The sequence below is a fragment of the Poecilia reticulata genome, chromosome 19 (genome assembly GCF_904066995.2).
Source record: "Poecilia reticulata chromosome 19, P_reticulata-male-v2, whole genome shotgun sequence".
NCBI classification, from domain to species: Eukaryota; Metazoa; Chordata; class Actinopteri; order Cyprinodontiformes; family Poeciliidae; genus Poecilia; species Poecilia reticulata.
Window position 1 is genome coordinate 17,532,340 of NC_088848.1, and position 10,161 is coordinate 17,542,500.

The following is a 10,161-nucleotide window of genomic DNA, read 5'->3' on the forward strand; positions in this document are numbered from 1 at the left end:
TAAAAGAAATTTAATTTCACATCATAACTTTATCTGAAGCCTTAAAACTGGCCTCTGTCGCTTTAAGAGCTCCCTACTCTTTCCAACGGTTCTAAAAAAAACAAAAAAAAAACCATACTGATGTATGAAATGTATGTCTGCTTCTTCATCAGACCCTTAACAATTTGGTTTAGTCGTGCTAATAAATGATTTATTCTCTCGCCATGGATTGATGGAGACATATATGTTGAATGTGGTTAATCACACTTTGAAAGGAAAGGAGGCAGTAAGATGAAGGGAAAGAAAAAGGGAAGGAGAGGTGAGACAAACAAATCAATATTCAATTAAAGTCAACACCAAATTTGTGCATGCCACTGAGGAGGCAGGGAGCCTGCAGCTGAGAGAGATGATTACCAGATTACAACTGGCTGAATGTTACAGAAATGGACTCCCAGGCAGGAAGAAATACACCATATTTAGAGACTTTATCCTATTAACAAATCAATTTGTCATTTCAGCCTTGTGGTTTATTTTTGCTGTGTTTCATAATTACTGCAGCTTTCATTAATTACAGAGAAGACTCTGCAAAAACCTGTGTTTACGTGTACGCCCCCCCATCCCCTCCTCGATTGTGCCATGTGCAAATGTTCCAATTTGCCTTTGGTGTTGGAACCACCCGGCTCCCAGTGGCTTATAAGAAGACGGTAACTGAAATCAACTAGTTAATGGAACAGTTATTCCAACAGCGTTTTGTTATTCTTATCCTTACTGATAACTGCACAGAAAAATCAGCGTGATCTGAGGTTTGAGAAAACGTCGCATGCGTTTCAAAATGTTGTCGTAGCATTAGAAGTAGGGGTCTAAAAGGCGAAGGCCCCCTGGCCTGGTTTTGCCCACCGCTTGCTTCTTTTACCTGCATTTTGATGCCTGCCTCACGGATTCTGGATTTCTTTTGCCCTCTCGACCCTCGCTTTTCCTGTTCACCTGACCACTGAGCTCTGGATTATGGACAAAACCGCCACTCTCTCTTCCTCCATGGTGAGACCTGATCACCGGATTAGTGTGTGTGTGTGTGTGTGTGTGTGGGTGTGCGTGCGTGCGTGTGTGAACCTGTTCACCCCTCTGCCAGTTCTCCCCCCCCTGTGATGTCATCACCACGGCTCCCACCACATATAGGGGAATCCTATACCACATGTGTCAAACGGTACAAAAAGATAAAAGTGGATCATGCATGAAATTAAAGGGGAAAAAAACATGGAAAAGAATAGAAAATGAAATTAAAAAAAACAATGATATGGTTTTCTGGATTTAAGTGTACTGTCGTGCCATGCTAACAGCTCAATTTCTCTATTTCACCGTAATATGTCCTAAGTGACATCATCAGATGTTGGAGCATCCTTATAATCCATGTCATGCTTTTGTCACTCCTCTCTTAATGTCGGTCTGGCTGCAAGGCAAGAAATTCAGGAAGAGGGATGTTGAAGTTGGGGATATGATTCTTGACCCAATCTGATCACTGGATCTGTTTCAACTCCTCTGACTTTTGGGGTTGTGGTTCATGTGTTATTTGAGTTTCCGGGATGCTAATCAGCTGCTCAAACAATACCTTGTTGCCACGGTTGCAACTGACCAAAAAAAACAAAACAAAAAAAAACACAAGAAAACATTCCTGCTGCACAGCATCCAAACCAGAAAGAATAATTGTTTCAGGACATGTTTTATGATTATATTCAGTCTGCTTTTGTATTATGGACAGGTCTTGATGGGGCCTGAGTTCAACACCTCTTATGAAACTCACCCAGTACGACATGAAGCTGTATGGATGATGGGAACGGTTCTGACATGCTGGAGTGATACTGCTGATCTGTGCCCGTTTGAATCCAATTATAAGAATACCCAGATGGTTCTGTGTTACAAACCATCTGGTGTCAGGTTGTCTTCACTTCACAGTTGGTTTAAGCTAAGCTATTGGAAAAGTAATATGACCGACCGTTAAACAAAAATAAAACCAAAAGTGTAATCAAAGCACACATATACTCAATGGAATAGGTTCCTTTTGTATTGCTTTAAAGTGGCTTATCGGCAGCCATGTTGCAAACAATATTGCCTCAGAGATTCTTTCAAGCAATCAAGAGCTGTGTCACTAGGACTGAGTTTCAGAGCAGTGAGAGGAAACAGAAGTATCTGAATAAAAAAAACCCATCCTAGCCTAAATTTGAAATGTATTTTTTTTTTTTTTGTGGAAGTTGACACTACCAACCACAACCTCACTATGTAGATGAAGACAGATTCATGTTTTTCCTCAAAAAAACATCTTATGTAAGACATTGCTTGACAAAAAAAAGGGTGAGGGAATTTGACAACTACAGGTCCTTCTCAAAACATTAGCATATTGTGATAAAGTTCATTATTTTCCATAATGTAATGATAAAAATTAAACTGTCATATATTTTAGATTCATTGCACACCAACTCAAATATTTCAGGTCTTTTATTGTTTTAATACTGATGATTTTGGCATACAGCTCATGAAAACCCAAAATCCCCTTCTCAAAAAATGTGCATATTTCATCCGACCAATAAAAGAAATGTGTTTTAATACCAAAAAAGTCAACCTTCAAATAATTATGTTCAGTTATGCACTCAATACTTGGTCAGGAATCTTTTTGCAGCCTTCATGGAGGCAATCAGCCTGTGGCTCTGCTGAGGTGTTATGGAGCCCAGGATGCTTCGATAGCCTTACGCTCATCCAGTTTTGGGTCTTGGTCTCTCAACTTTCTCTTCACAATATCCCACAGATTCTCTATGGGGTTCAGGTCAGGAGAGTTGGCAGGCCAATTGAGCACAGCAATACCATGGTCAGTAATACCAGTGGTTTTGGCACTGTGAGCAGGTGCCAGGTTGTGCTGAAAAATTTAATTTTCATCTCCATAAAGCTTTTCAGCAGATGAAGCATGAAGTGCTCCAAAACCTCCTGATAGCTGCTGCATTGACCTGCCCTTGATAAAACACAGTGGACCATCACCAGCAGCTGACATGGCTCCCCAGACCATCACTGACTGTGGGTACTTGACACTGGACCTTCTGGCCTTTTGGCATTTCCTTCTCCCCAGTTTTCCTCCAGACTCTGGCACCTTGATTTCTGAATGACATGCAAAATTTGCTTTCATCCGAAAAAAGTACTTTGGACCACTGAGCAACAGTCCAGTGCTGCTTCTCTGTAGCCCAGGTCAGGCGCTTCTGCTGCTGTTTCTGGTTCAAAAGTGGCTTGACCTTTGACCTGGGAATGCAGCACCTGTAGCCCATTTCCTGCACATGCCTGTGCACGGTGACTCTGGATGTTTCTACTCCAGACTCAGTCCACTGCTTCCCCCAAGGTCTGGACTCGGTCCTTCTCCACAATCTTCCTCAGGGTCTGGTCACCTCTTCTCGTTGTGCAGCGTTTTCTGCCACACTTTTTCCTTCCCACTGAGGTGCCTTGATGCAACACTCTGGGAACAGCCTATTCGTTCAGAAATTTCTTTCTGTGTCTCACCTCTTGCTTGAAGGCGTCAATGATGGCCTTCTGGACAGCAGTCAGGTCAGCAGTCTTACCCATGATTGTGGTTTTGAGTAATGAACCAGGCTGGGAGTTTTTAAAAGCCTCAGGAATCTTTTGCAGGTGTTTAGAGTTACTTCGTTGATTCAGATGATCAGGTTAACTGCTCGTTCAGAGAACCTTTTCATGATATGCTAATTTTTTGAGACGGGGATTTTGGGTTTTCATGAGCTGTATGACAAAATCATCAGTATTGAAACAATAAAAGACCTGAAATATTTCAGTTGGTGTGCAATGAATCTAAAATATATGACAGTTTAATTTTTATCATTACATTATGGAAAATAATGAACTTTATCACAATATGCTAATTTTTTTAGAAGGACCTATACATGAATAAAAGAGAATTTTAAATTCCAGGATGCCAGAGTGAGAAAAAGAGTATGTAATCCTTTTTTTTTTTTACATTCTCATTAGCGCTTTCAGTCTAGCATTTTGAGATTTTGGACTTCTTGATTAGCAAAAAATGAAAGTAATCCAGCCTTGAAGAGACAAATCCATTGATAGGTTTATTTTTTTGGACCAGTCTGGGAGAGGATATGTCTATCCTTTCTCTTTTGTTAAACGAAAAAAAGAGAGAGTCTAAAAATTTGTTTAAAATAAGAAATCTAATTGGAACATTCTTTATTTTATTAGTGGAGACCAATTGAATTCCATCCAGACTAAGCAGATCTTTTTTATGGTACAAATGTTACTTCTGTTGTGAATTTAAAAGAAGAAAGCTGGAACGCATACATGTTATCATGTAGCTTACCTGACAGATAAAAGCAAGTTAAAAGTCCAAGTAAAAGAAATAAAAATAAAAAATTCCTGAGCTAAAACAGTTTTGAGAACCCCAGTGAATTTGATGTGGATGACAGTGGAGTAGCAGTTACTAAAGCAGCAGCAAAGACTTGCGAGATAAATGTGAAGCAAAAGAAACCTGAAACATTTTCCTCTGAAATTCAACTATGGGTTAGAATATCTGGACAAGGTTTATATTAATGTTCACAGATTTGGATTGGTGAAATTATTGTCACTTTAAACCAATTCCCTCAATTAAACACGCACTGCTAATGGACAAGAAGGTTGACTTTAAGAAAAAAAAATGGAATAAAACTAGATAGAGCACAAATCTTGCCTCTAATTCTGTGCTGTCAGTTATTTTTTACAATTTTCCAGAGAAATACGAAGTGGTCAGTGATGATTGGTTGTGTGAGAAACACTGTAGAATTGTAAATTAGCTTATCTCACAGGCTTAGGGTAGGTTGAGCAGTATATGGGTCAAGCTTGAAACACTAATGCATAAAAAACAGGTTTTTTTTCCACCAGAATGGCTTTTTTTTGTGTTTCAAATCACTTCTGGCCTTGCTAGATTTGGCATAAATCCAGCCAAATATCCATATATGATCAACGGATGAAAAAAAAAAAAAGTACATTAACTGACTTGTGTAGAGCTATTTAAAATATTCTGACAGTTTTTACAGACATATATAAAGTGACTATAGAAGTCAGCGACACCTTTCCACATGATAGAGATAAAGAAAACCTCACATCTCTTCTTACTCTGTTTATAAGTGCATTTATAACTACAAAGATGCACTGGCAGAGTTCTAATGTGCATAATAGTCTGCAGCAGGTTTCCCCATGAGGGAATGAAACTGGGACACAGTCCTGTTACATACCTTGACTTATCCTATAACACACAGAGACAAAAACGTCTTATAAAGTAGGATTCCAGATTGGCTGAAGTAAAGGGGATACGTTTCTTCTAAAACAAGTGAATGAAGGGAATGTTTGTTAGCTTTTCTACCGGGATTAAGAAAAATAATCAATTCTTACCTATTTTGTATTTTCCACCCTGTCGAGAAATCTGGTATGGATATGTGAGATCCGTCCAGGTATACGCAGAAAAATGGAATAAAGGCCTGAGAAATAACAGTATACCCTGATAATGATTAAATGATGATTATAAGTGATAAGTGATTATAAAGTGAAAATACTCATGCCAATGAAGCAATGTCTGTGATGTGTAATTAAAAAACATGTATTCTGTACTTTTGATTAAGTGAGTGTTATAATAATGTATACTCTGTACTTCTAATCAGTTGATGTTCTGTACTTATAATCAAGTGAATGATAATGGTTTACATTATGAAAGACAGAAGGTTGTACTTTTGAGTTAACTACAAATAACATGATTATATAAAGTCAACATGTATTATTAGAGATCATAGATACTGAGGTGAAGGAAAAAAGTACTTCTCACTGAGCAAAAAGGCTAGGGACAGAAGGGTGAGTCATCAAATGAGGAAGGAGAGGCGAGGGTGCGGCAGGACTGGAAACAGATGGTCAAGGGAAAAAAGGGAACTGCCCTGATGGAAAAGGGAACTGCCAGATAAAACAGGGAGGCAGAAATGAGTCATTGGAAACTTGAGAAAGAGCCCGTTATTTTCTACAGGCAGCCCTGCCTTGCAGGACAGCGGGTAATGACATTACGATGGGCAGGTTCCGTGAAAACACAGCACATAAATACTGTTGTACGGGACAGAACGGGCGTTCTTCGTCTGCAGCGCAGAAGCGGAGTCATCAGAGGGAGCTGACTACAGACCAGCAGAGGATTACACCGAGGGACCAAGGGGAACTTATTCCACGACTTCACGCTGCCTAGAAGGGACGAGATCCACCAGCCAACACCCCTGGTTCCAGATCCGACCGAATCTTCTGCCTCTACCCAACGCTCTCAACCCCGGCGCGGCTGACTTGGAGAAGAGACGGAGGTCCTTCAAAGACAAGGAGTCTGCATGTTCAATGGAAAGCGTGAGCCTTCTCTCCGCTTCTCTTCAGTAAAGAGGACTTTGCTCCGGCTGGACAAAGACTCTGACCAAGGACCTCAAAAGATTACAGCTGCCGAGACCAATGACCATCGGGTATGAGTTAACCAGCTTCTCCCAAAGCCTCGCTCAGTGAATTTAGTGAAACAGGTTAGGAATGAGAACAAGGAAAAGAGGTGATTAATCCTATTTGATTTCATTATATTTTTGCTTCTTTTATAACTCTTGGAAATTAATTTGTTGTTATATGCCCCTGCTAAAGCTTGCTTAATAAACTTGTAATTCTAAAATTCTAATGAGGATTGTGAACAGTGAGTTTAATTGTGTCAGTCTTAATTATTGTTGGTTCTCCTAAATATAGTAAAACAACATACATGATGCTAGAGACAGGGTGGCTTTGTGTTTTCCTCTGGTGAGTGTTAAAATAATGACCTTGGGACTTAACTCTAAGTCACTAAATTTAATCTAGCCGTTAACAAGTGCCGTTATTTTAGGAAAGGAGCTACCGTTAACAGGAGTGGTTGTAGGGGTTATGTCGCTGTGAGGGCTACTCAGCGGATTGCCCCTCAACTGTAAAAGGTCATAACTTCTGGATCGAAGGTAGTCAGAGCTAGACGAGTCCTTTCCGACCCCAGTTTAAACAGATAATTCTCCACAAACTATCGCTAGGGTAAGACCCGAGTTTCTGGGGGTTTTCCGGACCTGTTAGACAGAGAACTGGGCAGTAGTGAGTCCAAAGAGTTGTGAGGAGTGGGCGGGACTTACTATTGGGTAGTAACAGACATGGCGTCCCTGGGTGGGCCCCACCCTAATGAGTAGGAGGGCCCTACTTTGACCAAGTCAGTAAAAACAGACGAGAGGGTCTGAATAGCTCACTTGGGAGACCAGCTCTTAGGAAATAGAGTTGGGAGCGACTGATGAGGCTTATCAGTCGCGACCCTTGCAGTAACTGTACAGCGTGCAGGCGAGGGAAAAGCTTCAGCTGAGGATGAACGATCGCATCCAGAAGGGAAGCCAGTAGCCAACCTAGCCTAGACCCATCCCTACTCTACGGTACCCTGAGAGGCTTTGGGGGATAGGCGACTCGGAGACAAAGAGACCGAGGAGTACGACGCAAGGTCGTACGTCCAGAAGATGTAAGTAATTTCACAAGGAAGTGGTGAAATGCATCTGGAGCTCAAGGTCGAGCATCTGAGCACACGCATGAGGGAGCTCATTGGCGTGGAAATGACGAAGTGGACTGCTATGTCCAACAGAGAAAAATTGTCTTTGTCGGAGCCGAGAAGTGGGACACTACTCCCAGAGGACGGGAGGTCCCAGAAGAGTACGTGGATGAGGTCGTGCGGAGCGTGCATGAAGCCCTTGGACATGCAGGCGTACGACCCACCCGTAAGGAGCTGGATGAGCATGAGCTTTGGATCCCAGTGAAACACGTCCAACGCGTGCTACGGGGCTGTGAGGTATGTGGACAATACAACGCAGGCCGCCGAGGGCAGCGGTTGGAAGGATTGACCATCAAAAGCACAATCCCCTGGAGCTCAATCTGCATGGATGTAGCAGGCCCCATGGATAACAGAAAAGAGAGGTGAGGAGTACCTCTTGGTGCTGATGGACATGGTGTAACAGTGACAGCTGAAAAAGAGCAGGTCTTCCCCTGCAGAGGAACTCCGTTCACGTCACAGAAAGCCGGAAGGCGAAGGCACTTCTCCTTTTTGCCCAGAGAGGGAAAGAGGAAGTTGCAGTTTACAGTGTCACTGAAAACAGGACAGAAAGTTTGGATTAAAGATCAAGATCGGCCTGTAGTCACGGTGATCAAGTTGAAATTCAATGGAATGGATTTTGTGAAGCAAGTACTGCAATGTAAAAAAGTATTACTTATGAAGAAAGGGGTCCACGAGGTCAGTGTTCAAGCCAGTTCTTAGCTAAAGCGAACCAGAACATTGCAAGAATCAAGCATCATGCCATCCTGTGTTAGACTGGCTACTATTACAGGATGATTGCCATTCAAAGAACAACTTCAAGGCTTAGGACTAGGAGGGCCCTGAAGAAATTGGATTATGCTAAAGAAGAACTCCTGTCACAAAAGGATGGATTAAACTGGAAAAGGGACTGAAGTCGTGAGGAAGGAGTGGCGTCATAGACAACCACCAAGATCAATCCTGCAACAAAGTGTTGAAATCACACCCAACACCTGGAAGCAACCTGTGGACTTCACAGAGTCCTGCCTGACAGAGTCCTGTTGCCTCCGACAACTCCAGTAACCCTTTAACGACCCCAGCGATGGAAAAGGATTATGATTATGGATAAAGCGTCATGCTGCTTATGCTTTTTGTTTTGCTCTACTGAACATCCAGAGTTTTTTTTATTTGAGGCTTTTTGCCCATCAACCTGTCCCTAAGGAATCTTCCACATCCTGAAGAACCAACGCTTCATTCAGCTGAGGATTTTTTGTCACTGTTAAAGGATCAGAGCGACCTGGGTTCTCTTCAACATTCGTCACTTCCTGAGAGACATCAAAACTCCAAGGAGGGGGTGTCAAAGAGCAGTGGAGTTTGAAGACTGCTGAGCCCTTGGTGACAACTGAGAATCTGCATCTTCACATCCCAGGCTGCTGAGGCCTTGGTGACGACTGAGGATCTGCATCTTCACATCCCAGACTGCTGAGGCCTTGGTGACGATGGAGGATCTGCATCTTCACATCCCAGACTGCTGTGGCCTTGGTGACGATGGAGGATCTTCACATCCCAGACGACCATCTTCTCTTTCCAGGGGATGAGGACGCAGACCTGCAAGAGGGTGTTGGGTTCCCAGCATGTGAAAGGTCTGACCTCGCGGAGGGGGTGTCGAGAAAAGTCGAGCTCATCCCACTTCCCCATGCTGGAGATTTTAGTTTAATAGTAATAATAAATAAAATTACCTTAAAATTAATTACACAGTGACATCAAGACCCAACAATAGAGTCAGACTGTAATAAAATGAATCTGGTTGTGTGTGTTGTTATTGTGTCCTGCAAACTTTGCTTTAATTCTACTTCTTTCTATTTAATCATTCATGAAACAGGAAGAGCTCATTTACTTAATAAAGAGGAAGTTTCTTTCTTGCATCAGGCTAAAAATAGTTCAGACCATTCCTTATTTTAAAGCATTAAAGGTTTTTAAAGAATAAAATCTAAACATTTTGAGAGATTGGATAAAACCCAGAGTAAAATACTTAAAATAATGACTTATAATTATGCCAATAATTAATATCGGTTTAACCAGTGGTTGATGTTGGTTTGATTATAAGAATATTTACACTTACTCTCACACTTGTGGAAGTACTTAAAGGTGAAACAAGTAACTGTAACATGGTATCAAATAATTAGAATAATGGATATTCTTGGTTTCTTTTCAGAAGTGTCTGTAATAACTCACATTATGATTATAATAAGAGTAACTAATAAGTTATGGCTATTATAACATTATAAATGAATGTTAAAACTAAAAGGTTATAAATGTGATTTTGACATTGAACTTGAAAAGGTGTAAAATGTTGTAACTGTAATTAAAGGTCACTGATGTTGTGTTGAAGGTAGATGGTAGGTGAAAGGTCAGGGGAAAATAGGAACTGATAGGAGAGTGGAGAAGATAAAGCCTTATTGCTAAACTTCAACTTGCCTAAGAAAAGGTTGGGCAGGAAACAGAGGTAGGAGGAACTGTTGAGCAACTTGGGGACATTAGAACAGAGATCCGGTCATAAGGTCTCCAGGGTGATGGAGATGAGATCATCTGTC

At 41.4% G+C, this 10,161-nt stretch overlaps 1 long non-coding RNA gene across 1 annotated transcript; it reads left to right on the top strand.

Moving 5' to 3' along the window:
* The first annotated feature begins 5,584 nt into the window (after positions 1-5,584).
* LOC145549130 (uncharacterized) lies at positions 5,585-9,369 on the top strand. Its single transcript, XR_014085095.1, has 2 exons — positions 5,585-7,702; positions 7,950-9,369. It is a non-coding gene; the product is annotated as an uncharacterized LOC145549130 (long non-coding RNA).
* Positions 9,370-10,161: the final 792 nt, after the last annotated feature.